The 10,216-nt window shown below is 35.4% G+C and overlaps 1 protein-coding gene across 1 annotated transcript in view; it reads left to right on the forward strand.

Annotated features, from left to right (window-relative positions):
- Positions 1-595: 595 nt before the first annotated feature.
- LOC136832661 (uncharacterized) overlaps positions 596-10,216 on the forward strand; it is a 143,233-nt gene continuing 133,612 nt past the window's right edge. The window contains exon 1 of the mRNA XM_067093949.1: positions 596-1,268. The gene's annotated coding sequence lies outside the window, so the exon portion shown is untranslated. The remainder of the gene's footprint in view (positions 1,269-10,216) is intronic.

Consider the following 10,216-nt stretch of genomic DNA (forward strand, 5'->3'; position numbering starts at 1 on the left):
AAAGCTTCGAGAAAAAATAACTGGACCGTCAGTTTGAAAAATATTTCCAGCGATGGCCCTCACACCCAGATGCGTAATTGCAGCAAAGTGTGAATTTATTCTGCGTCATGTAAATTTATGCTAATACTGGCGTCGCTATGGATTACCGCATAGTATTCGTGTGAGTAATTTTGTTTCATTCAAGAATTCCTTCGCAAGAGATCTCGCTCCTCATTGGCCAGGTCTTCCGTGAACTATGACGTCACGGAGGTTGACTACGCGGGGGAGGGAACGACAGCCAATCAGGAGAGTCCCCATCGCTGCCACACGAGCAGTCGATGCGGAACGTTTCGTTCGACTTTGGAGTTTTCGAATATAAACCGATGGTTTTCGGAATAATTTCTTAATTTAAATGCCACAGGTAATTGTTGTTTATTTTGACGAATAAATATCAAGGCATTTGAATTTAATTTGACTTGTTTTAAAAAGACGGGGTTCCAAAAACGAAACATTTTGAAACCCGGACGCTACCCAAAGAAAAATATCGCCCGAATTGGTAACGTGCTTCAGGTAGGCACACAGCCCAAGTATAAGTTGACGGTGGGGAGCGCAGACCCCCTAACTCGTGGCAGCCACCCAACAGGTGGAGATCAGGGAAAAAGAGAGAGAGAGCTAGAGAGCGTGAGCGTGAGCGAGCGAGCGAGAGAGAGAGAGAGAAAGTAAGAAAGAAGCGCGCGCGAGAGATAAAGTTTCGTTTCAAAACTTGTCTGAGAGAGGGAGGACGTCCCTGGAAAATTTCGCTGCTCCGTTTTCTCGAAAGGTGGTGGTGTCTCTCGCCGTCGGTACATTATTATTTGTTCAGTTCCAGCGCTGGCAGGAGGCAGGTTGGAACCACCAGAAGGAGCAATAACAGCAGGACTTTGTAGTAGAACAACGCGAAGGAGAGAGGAGATTTTTTGGGGGCATAAACGAATAATACAAAGGGGGAAAGTAAGAAACGTAACGTAAGAGAGAACACGGAAATAAACATCTCGGTTTTACGATAATAATCCATCAAGTGAATATCTTTAAAAAAAAATCTTAAAAAAAAAGGAGTTTTTAATCAAGTCATCCCGGTGTCTTTCGTAATACGAATATTCCTTGAAATTCATCGACTACCTTAACCCCCCCTCACAAACCCTCCAGTTCTGAGTTATACCTTGAGGATGATGAGCCTTCGAGGATGAATTGCAGTACCAGCTCAGCGACGACCTCAAGTTCTTGAAATCCACTTCGGAACGGAAGAAAAGGTAAGTGAAAATTTTCCTCACCTGTACTTTTCACTTTTGGAGGAAGTACATATAAATATATAAAGTTATATATATTTATAATTTTCCATCACCGGTACTTTATATACTTTCCTTTTTGGAGAAAGTATACATTAAAATATACAATTTTCAGTTAGGCTCTGTCTTATAATTCCCCCTCATTTTCAACTATGAAAGAATGTTAAAGAAATAATTTTTACATAAAAAGATTATGTGTGATCTTTCGCAAACAAAACACCAAGAGTAAATCTGATATCATGGCCATGACGTTGCGATTAATCGTAAATACCTGTTCGTTTTTATCTTCTGAATGCTTATGCAACTACATTTCACCATTAAGTTCTATTTTATAATTCTTCTCAGTCTCAAGTAGGGAAGAATGTTAAGGAATGAGTTTTTACATAACAAATATTATGCGTAAATTTCACAAATAGAACGGCATGTGTAAATCCGATATCATGGCCATGGCATACTGAGTAATCGTAAATACCTGTTCGCTTTTGCCTTCTAAAAGCTAACGTTTCTCAACTTGTTAGTCTATGTATAATCTCAGCATGTTAGTTTCCATATATTGTGTAAGAAAACAAAAAGAGATACAAGTTTCATCCAGAAAGAAGAGAATCGAACCAATGACACGAAAACAATAGTTTAAAATGAGTCGGTTTCTGTTTACACGTGGGTTTCATGTTTCACTCTTCAAAGTTTTAGGAAAGATATTGCTGTCAGGACAGCCAACTTTCCCTTCGGTATATTATAAGCCTCTTGCTCTGTCGAAGGGATGAACTTACTTGTGTGTTATCCAGTTACGCCATTATGTTGAGAATGAAGAGAATGCAGCATTTAAGAAGGCTGGCAATTTCATTTTTTATGTTCCCTTCGTTGTCTCTTCTTTTCTTTCCGTGTGTTTGTGTTTTTTTTTTTAATTCGATCTGTGTTCTTTGTGTTAGGTGATGTTTGTGTATTGAATGAATTATATACCTAATCTATCTAAATGCATGTATGTATGTATATATACATATATATATATATATGTATATGTACGTATGTGTATATATATGTATATATATATATATATATATATATATATATATATATATATATGTGTGTGTGTGTATGTGTGTGTGTGTATGTGTGTTTTCTTTTTGGATAAGGATTTACAGGGCCTCAATTTTCACAAAAAAAAAATAATTTTCTTTCGTTGCCATTTATGATAAAATATAAACCACGAAAGTCATTTCTCACGTCAAACGTATGAAGCGAAAACTAAATAAATAAATTTGAAAAATTAATAAACAATTGATCATTGAGGCGAACTCTCTCAATTCCCACTGACCGCTGTCAAAGGAAATTAATTTCCACAAGTTTCCAAACTGCCATATTTTTTTGACGCCGAGCAAATCTCCGAGAATAAACGACCCCGGTCAAGCATCGAGTGACGCCTGATTTATGTCACCTGAATATCTCTACACGAAGAAGCAGATACGAATTCAGTCATATTTAATGGCCCCAGTGACGGGGGAGCTGCTAAAACATCCAGCCTTTGGACTTCGATCGAAGAGAGATTGGTAACTGATAGTCAGCTGAGGGTCTGTAAAAGAAAACTACTGCGATGGCTTTGTCTCTTCGTCCGCACTTTTTCTCTCCGCCCTCAGATCTTAAAAAATACTGAGGCTAGAGGGCTGCAAATGGGTAAGTTGATCATCCGCCCTCCAATCATCAAACATACCAAATTGCAGCCCTCTGGTCTCAGTAGTTTTTATTTTATTTAAAGTTAAAGTTAGCCGTGATCGTGCGTCTGGCACCGCTATAGGACAGGCCACCACTGGGCCGTGGCTAAAAGTTTCACGGGCCGCGGCTCATACAGCATTACACGCTGTACAGAAAACTCGATTGCGCAGAAGAAAATTCGGGGCATGTTTTATATACTTATTTGATCTTTAGAAAGATAGAAAGCAAAACGCAGGACTTTCCTGCAACCGCGGAATGGATGCTTGTCCTGCGTTTCCTTCGCTGTCTTTTATTCTTTAAGGCATCCGTAGCTTCCTATTTGGCAGCTGGAGCTAGATCCTGCCTTCTTATTTAAGATCAATAGAGATTCCTATTCAGCAGATTGGATACAGATCCTACCTTCTTATTTCAAATGAATATAAGATTCCATTTCGGCAAATTTGGAGAGAGATCCTACTTACCTATTTGAGATTAATATAGGTTCCTATTTGGCGCATTTGGAGAGAGTCCTGCTTTGATAGTTGAGATAAACAGAGATTCCCATTCAGCAGACCCTACCGTCATATCTGAGATAAATATGTATTCCCATTAGGTACATTTTGAGAAAGATCCTACCTTCATATCTGAGATAAATAGGGGTTCCTATTCGGCAGAATCGGAGACAGATCCTGCTTTCCTATTTGAGATAAATATGGGTTCCTAATAGGTACATTTTGAGAGAGATCCTACCTTCACACCTGAGATGAATATAGGTTCCTATTCGGCACATTAAGAGAGAGTCCTACTTTCAGAGTTGAGATAAATAGTTCCGTATTCGGCAGAATCGGAGACAGATCCTGTCATCATGCCTGAGATACATACAGGCTCCTATTTAGTAGATCTGGAGAGAGAGCCTACCTTCATACCTGAGGTACATATAGGTTCCTATCTGGTGCATTGCGAGAGAGATCCTACCTTCATACCTGAGATACATATACGTTCCTACCTTGCAGATCTAAAGAGAGATCTTACCTTCATACCTGAGATACATACAGGTTCAAATCTGGCAGATCTAAAGAGAGATCTTACCTTCATACCTGAGATACATATAGGTTCCTATCTGGCAGATCTAAAGAGAGATCTTACCTTCATACCTGAGATAAACACAGGTTTCTACCTGGCAGATCTAAAGAGAGATCTTACCTTCATACCTGAGATACATACAGGTTCAAATCTGGCAGATCTGCAGAGAGATCCTATCTTCATACCTGAGATACATACAGGTTCCTATCTGGCAGATCTAAAGAGAGATCTTACCTCCATACTTGAGATACATACAGGTTCAAATCTGGTAGATCTGCAGAGAGATCTTACCTTCATACCTGAGATACATACTGTATAGGTTCTTACCTGGTAGGTCTAAAGAGAGATCTTACCTCCATACTTGAGATACATACAGGTTCAAATCTGGCAGATCTGCAGAGAGATCTTACCTTCATACCTGAGATACATATAGGTTCTTACCTGGCAGGTCTAAAGAGAGATCTTACCTCCATACTTGAGATACATACAGGTTCAAATCTGGCAGATCTACAGAGAGATCTTACCTTCATACCTGAGATACATACAGGTTCAAATCTGGCAGATCTGCAGAGAGATCTTACCTTCATACCTGAGACACATATAGGCTCCTACCTGGCAGATCTAAAGAGAGATCCCACCTTCATACCTGAGATACATACAGGTTCAAATCTGGTAGATCTGCAGAGAGATCCTACCTTCATACCTGAGATACATATAGGTTCCTATCTGGCAGATCTAAAGAGAGATCTTACCTTCATACCTGAGATACATACAGGATCAAATCTGGCAGATCTGCAGAGAGATCCTACCTTCATACCTGAGATGCATATAGGTTCCTATCTGGCAGATCTAGAGAGAGATCTTACCTCCATACCTGAGATACATACAGGTTTAAATCTGGCAGATCTGCAGAGAGATCCTACCTTCATACCTGAGATACATAAGGGTTCCTATCTGGCAGATCTAAAGAGAGATCTTACCTTCATACCTGAGATACATACAGGTTCAAATCTGGCAGATCTGCAGAGAGATCCTACCTTCATACCTGAGATACATACAGGTTCCTATCTGGCAGATCTAAAGAGAGATCTTACCTTCATACCTGAGATACATACAGGTTCAAATCTGGTAGATCTGCAGAGAGAGATCCTACCTTCATACCTGAGATACATAAGGACTCCTATCTGGCAGATCTAAAGAGAGACCTTACCTTCATACCTGAGATACATAAAGGTTCAAATCTGGCAGATATGAAGAGATCCTACCTTCATACCTAAGATGCATATAGGTTTCTACCTGGCAGATCTAAAGAGAGATCTTACCTTCATACCTGAGATACATACGGGTTCTAATCTGGCAGATCTGCAGAGAGATTATACCTTCAAACCTGATATACATATAGGTTCCTATCTGGCAGATCTAAAGAGAGATCTTACCTTCACACCTGAGATACATAAAGGTTCCTATCTGGCAGATCTGCAGAGAGACCCTACCCTCATACCTATGATACATAGGGGTTCCTATCTGGCAGATCTGCAGAGAGATCCTACCTTCATATCTGAGATTAATATAGGTTCCTGTTTATTAGATTTGGAGACAGAACTTACTTTCGCAGTTAAGATAATATGCAGGGTCCTAGTTGGTAGATTTGTTAGGGGACATTTTGAGATACGTATATTACTGAAAAGCAGACAAGACTTGTTGATTTCATTCCTCTGTGTTTCAACGCGATGATAATTTAATTTGCAACGATTCCATTTAGGTTGCCACGGGTCCTGTGTGCGTGTGTGTGTGTGTGCTTGTGCGTGCAATAAGCAAATAGTTCAAATAATTCATGTGAGTCTTCATGATCTCCGATTATCATAATAATAATAATAATAATAATAATAATAATAATAATAATAATAATAATAATAATAATAATAATAATAATATATTTAGATTATTGTTTATCCTTTCGCCGTTACCATTACTAATAATAAGAGCAAAAAGGTAAGTAATCTACTTTTTTATTGTTTATAAGTCATAATCCACGTGAAAGGATCACAGTATTTTTTACTCATCACAAATATAAATATATCAACATCTCTGATTGCTGATGCCTCTGGACTTTCATAGATAGACTGATATTATTATTATTATTATTATTATTATTATTATTATTATTATTATTATTATTATTATTATTATTATTATTATTATTATTATTATTATTATTATTATTATTATTCAAAAGATGAACCCTTTTCACATGGAACAACACCACCACAGGGTCAGGACATTGACTTGAAATTCAAGCTTCCAAAGAATATTATGGTGTTTATTTGAAACAAGTACTTGAAGGTAATACGAAATACAAAAAGAAGAGATCAGCTACTAGAAAACAAGGATAAATTAACAAATAAATAAATGAACAGATGAAAATACAAGTAGACTATTATAATATACTAACCAAAATAAAATAAAAAACGGCTAAGCGCAGATATGCAATCTACAAATTAACATAAAGAAGAAGAAGAAGAAGAAGAAGAAGAAGAAGAAGAAGAAGAAGAAGAAGAAGAAGAAGAAGACTGATTTCGTGAGATGCAGCTTCTGTGAGATCGGTATTCGTCACAGACTGAAAGGTCAAAATATATAAAAAAAAGTTCCATCTCCTTTTCTCGCAAAAAGATTTTTAGGTTCGAATTTTTTTATTTTACATTACCGGAAGGATTTTGGTCCTTAAAAGACTAAATGGGAGAAATATGGATCATATTTACTTTGCATTAAATGGCCTAGTTTTTATCTTATTCGAATGTGCAGTAGCATATTACTTATAACGGCTGTCGCACGTATGTATGGATTTATGACACTTCAGTGGTGTATAATTATGCACAAATTTTGCTTGTATATGCATTAATTATATTCTGTATTCGAAGTACGAGTACACACACAAACACACACACACACACACACACATATATGCATATATGTATATATATAAATATATATATATATATATATATATATATATATATATATATATATATATATATATATAAATATAATATATATACATATATATATACACACACATATATATATATATCCAATCAGCGACGAAATATATATATATATTTACAATATAATCGTTTATAGCAATATATATAATATACTTTGTGTTTATAAATGGACCATAGATAGTTTTTTATATAAATATTCCAACTCTAAAGTTCGACGAAATAAAAGGGTTAACAATAGTGATTCATTTACAATGCTCCTGAACTCTAATCGTTTATGGCAGCAATCCATTATGATTAATCAGTCGTAGAACGGTTACTAGTGGTGAGTTTGTGTTTAATGGTCTAGTGAGTTTTAGAAATGGACCAGTGGGTTACAAATGGTGAGAGGTGATGAGATGAGTGAGTTTTTGCTTGATAATCATGCATTCTCTTTTCCAAACCCCCCCTCCCCCTTCCCTAAATGTTCCATTGTGTTATAAATCGAGGTTAAAAGATACCCCTTTTTGTTGATTCATTTGGGAATCACCGGGACATGCTCTTCGTTCAGAGGTTATGTTCCCTTTTTTTTCTTGGAGGTGAGGGGGAGGGATAGTTTTCAGTGATATGTATTACAGAAATCACAGAGCTTTGGTTGCTCTGTAGCAGAGAATTTTTCAAGTGAATAAAACAAAGCAAAGATTAAAACATAATAGTGGTGAGTTTTATGCAAAACACTTCTGATTAAAGGTATTTTTCAGTGGGTTGTCTCTAGTGAGTTTTAGTAGGTATTTTTTCCAGTGGGTTACAAATGGTGAGTTTAGGTGATGTTTCATGACAAAACAATAATATAAAGAGATATGGTGTAAATCTCCACACCAGTTCAAAAGTTCATAATGTTGAAAATTGTTCACAAGTTCAATTTTCTCCCATACATTTCAAACTCTAAACTGATTTCAAAGCCTGTATATAGCTATATACAACTATATTCTATCACGTTAATGAATATCAAACTCACTTTTATATATTTTATAATCTAGATCATATAATATATAATATATAACACATATACCTGACCGGCAACATTGCTGAGGAATCAAACTATTTGCTGAACACAAAGATTTTATATATAGTTTCATCTGACTATAAATTCTTCCATCACATCTTAAATATTATATGAAATATATATATATAAAACTTGTAGCAGCCATATGAAATATATATATAAAACCACTTTGTAATAACCATATTGCCCTCACAGCTTTTCGAATTCTTCTCACTTTTTGGATACACTAATCAGTATGAAGCTTTAGATCCAGTTGCAAGAATATGAAGTAATTCTGATGCCCCGCAGCAGGGTTCGAATCTTCATCCAGAGATTCAGAACAAGGTGACAGTAGGTATATAGATTTATATATATATACAGTATATATATATATATATATATATATATATATATATATATATATATATATATATATATATATATACCTATTTCAAGTATACTTTCCTTACTTACAATGATACATACAAATAATATAATAGCTTTAACATCAACAATTGTCTTCTGCAAGTGCAATTAATTCTCTATCCAGTGCAGACTTCGCTGTAGTAAATGGATCATTAACCAATAGATTCTTCTGTTTACTTAAAATCATTCCGACGCAATTGAATGAAAGTTAATTTCTGCTCTAATGAGTAGCACATTTGCCTATCAATAATGCGCGGTGCATCGTTCTATATTTAGCTTATGTTAGAAATTACAACTCTATAATATCTGAGTTTTGACGAAGACCCACAAAGCTCCATTGCATGATTCCTGGTCCTCCCTCGCGGCCCAGATTGATGACTTCAATGCAAATTACGCCAAGCTAAATTTGACGCGTATGTGAGTGTCGCAAAATAATTTATTGCCGGTTATACCTTACCTCTCACATCCGTCATGTGAGAGAGAGGGGGCGTATAATTACCTAAAAGGAATATATTAGTTTAAATTACTTTTGGGTTAACTAACAATTTTCTAATATTTGAAGCTTGTATTTTACACACGGTTGTTAATGAGAAGTTGTAAGAGACGAAATTGATGTTTTTGTGACACGTGTTTTTCTTGTTCCGTCTTTGTTGTATGAACTGTGTGCGTGTGTGTGTATGTTCTAATATACAAGAATGATTATACATATATACATACATACATATATATACATGTTATATTACGTTTTAAAAAGTGAATATAAGCAAAGAAATTGTATTTTAATTTGTTTTGCACAACTGGCTAAATTGAACTAATGCTTGATGACACTGTCTTAAGTAATTTCCTATCTGACAGGTGTCTCCGTGGGAAGCCGTTTACTGAATGAAGCTTTTCTCAGTTCTAGTTATATATTCGTGTAATATCATTTTATGTCTTTTATTCGACTTAAGCGATGATGATACGCAATTTTAATTAACAGTTACTTTCTAGTCAGATTTTTATTTTGTTGATGCGTACTAAAATGTATAATATTATGAAAATCTTTTATTTTCACATCTCTCGTAAGTATCGATGAGAAGTTCTCTAAATGTATGATTATTACGCGTCAATGACACAGATGATGATGATGATGATTATTATTATTATTATTCAGGATATGAACCCGTTTTCATATGGAACAAGCCCGCACTGACTTGAAATTCAAGCTTCCAAAGAATATTATGGCGTTCATTCGACAGAAGTAACAGAAAGCAACAGAAAATACAGAAAGAAGAGATCAGTTATGAGAGAAGAAAAAATAAATTAACAAATAAATAGATAAACAGGTAGAAATGTAAGTAAATGATTAAAATACAAGGAATATTGTTTTAGGGATAATAGAATGAGACACAGCAAATCTCTCATGGCTTTTAGATTAGAGCTGTGGTTTTCGTCAAGGCTTTTTCTTAATGAAACGGAATTTACAAATGAGACTAGACACAGTAAAGTGTGAATTTTTGTAGAAGTTTTTTTCTTGATGACGCAGAATTTACAGATACAACGAGATACAGTTCGACGTCATGTGAAGCAAAGATGAAAGTCCTGCTTGGCAAGAGCAAAAAAAAAAAAAAAAAAAAAAAAAAAAAAAAAAAAAAAAAAAAAAAAATCTCGACGAATCGTTTTTTGATGATCCCTGCCCATCATCAGATGAA

The sequence above is a fragment of the Macrobrachium rosenbergii genome, chromosome 50, assembly GCF_040412425.1.
Source record: "Macrobrachium rosenbergii isolate ZJJX-2024 chromosome 50, ASM4041242v1, whole genome shotgun sequence".
Classification (NCBI taxonomy): domain Eukaryota; kingdom Metazoa; phylum Arthropoda; class Malacostraca; order Decapoda; family Palaemonidae; genus Macrobrachium; species Macrobrachium rosenbergii.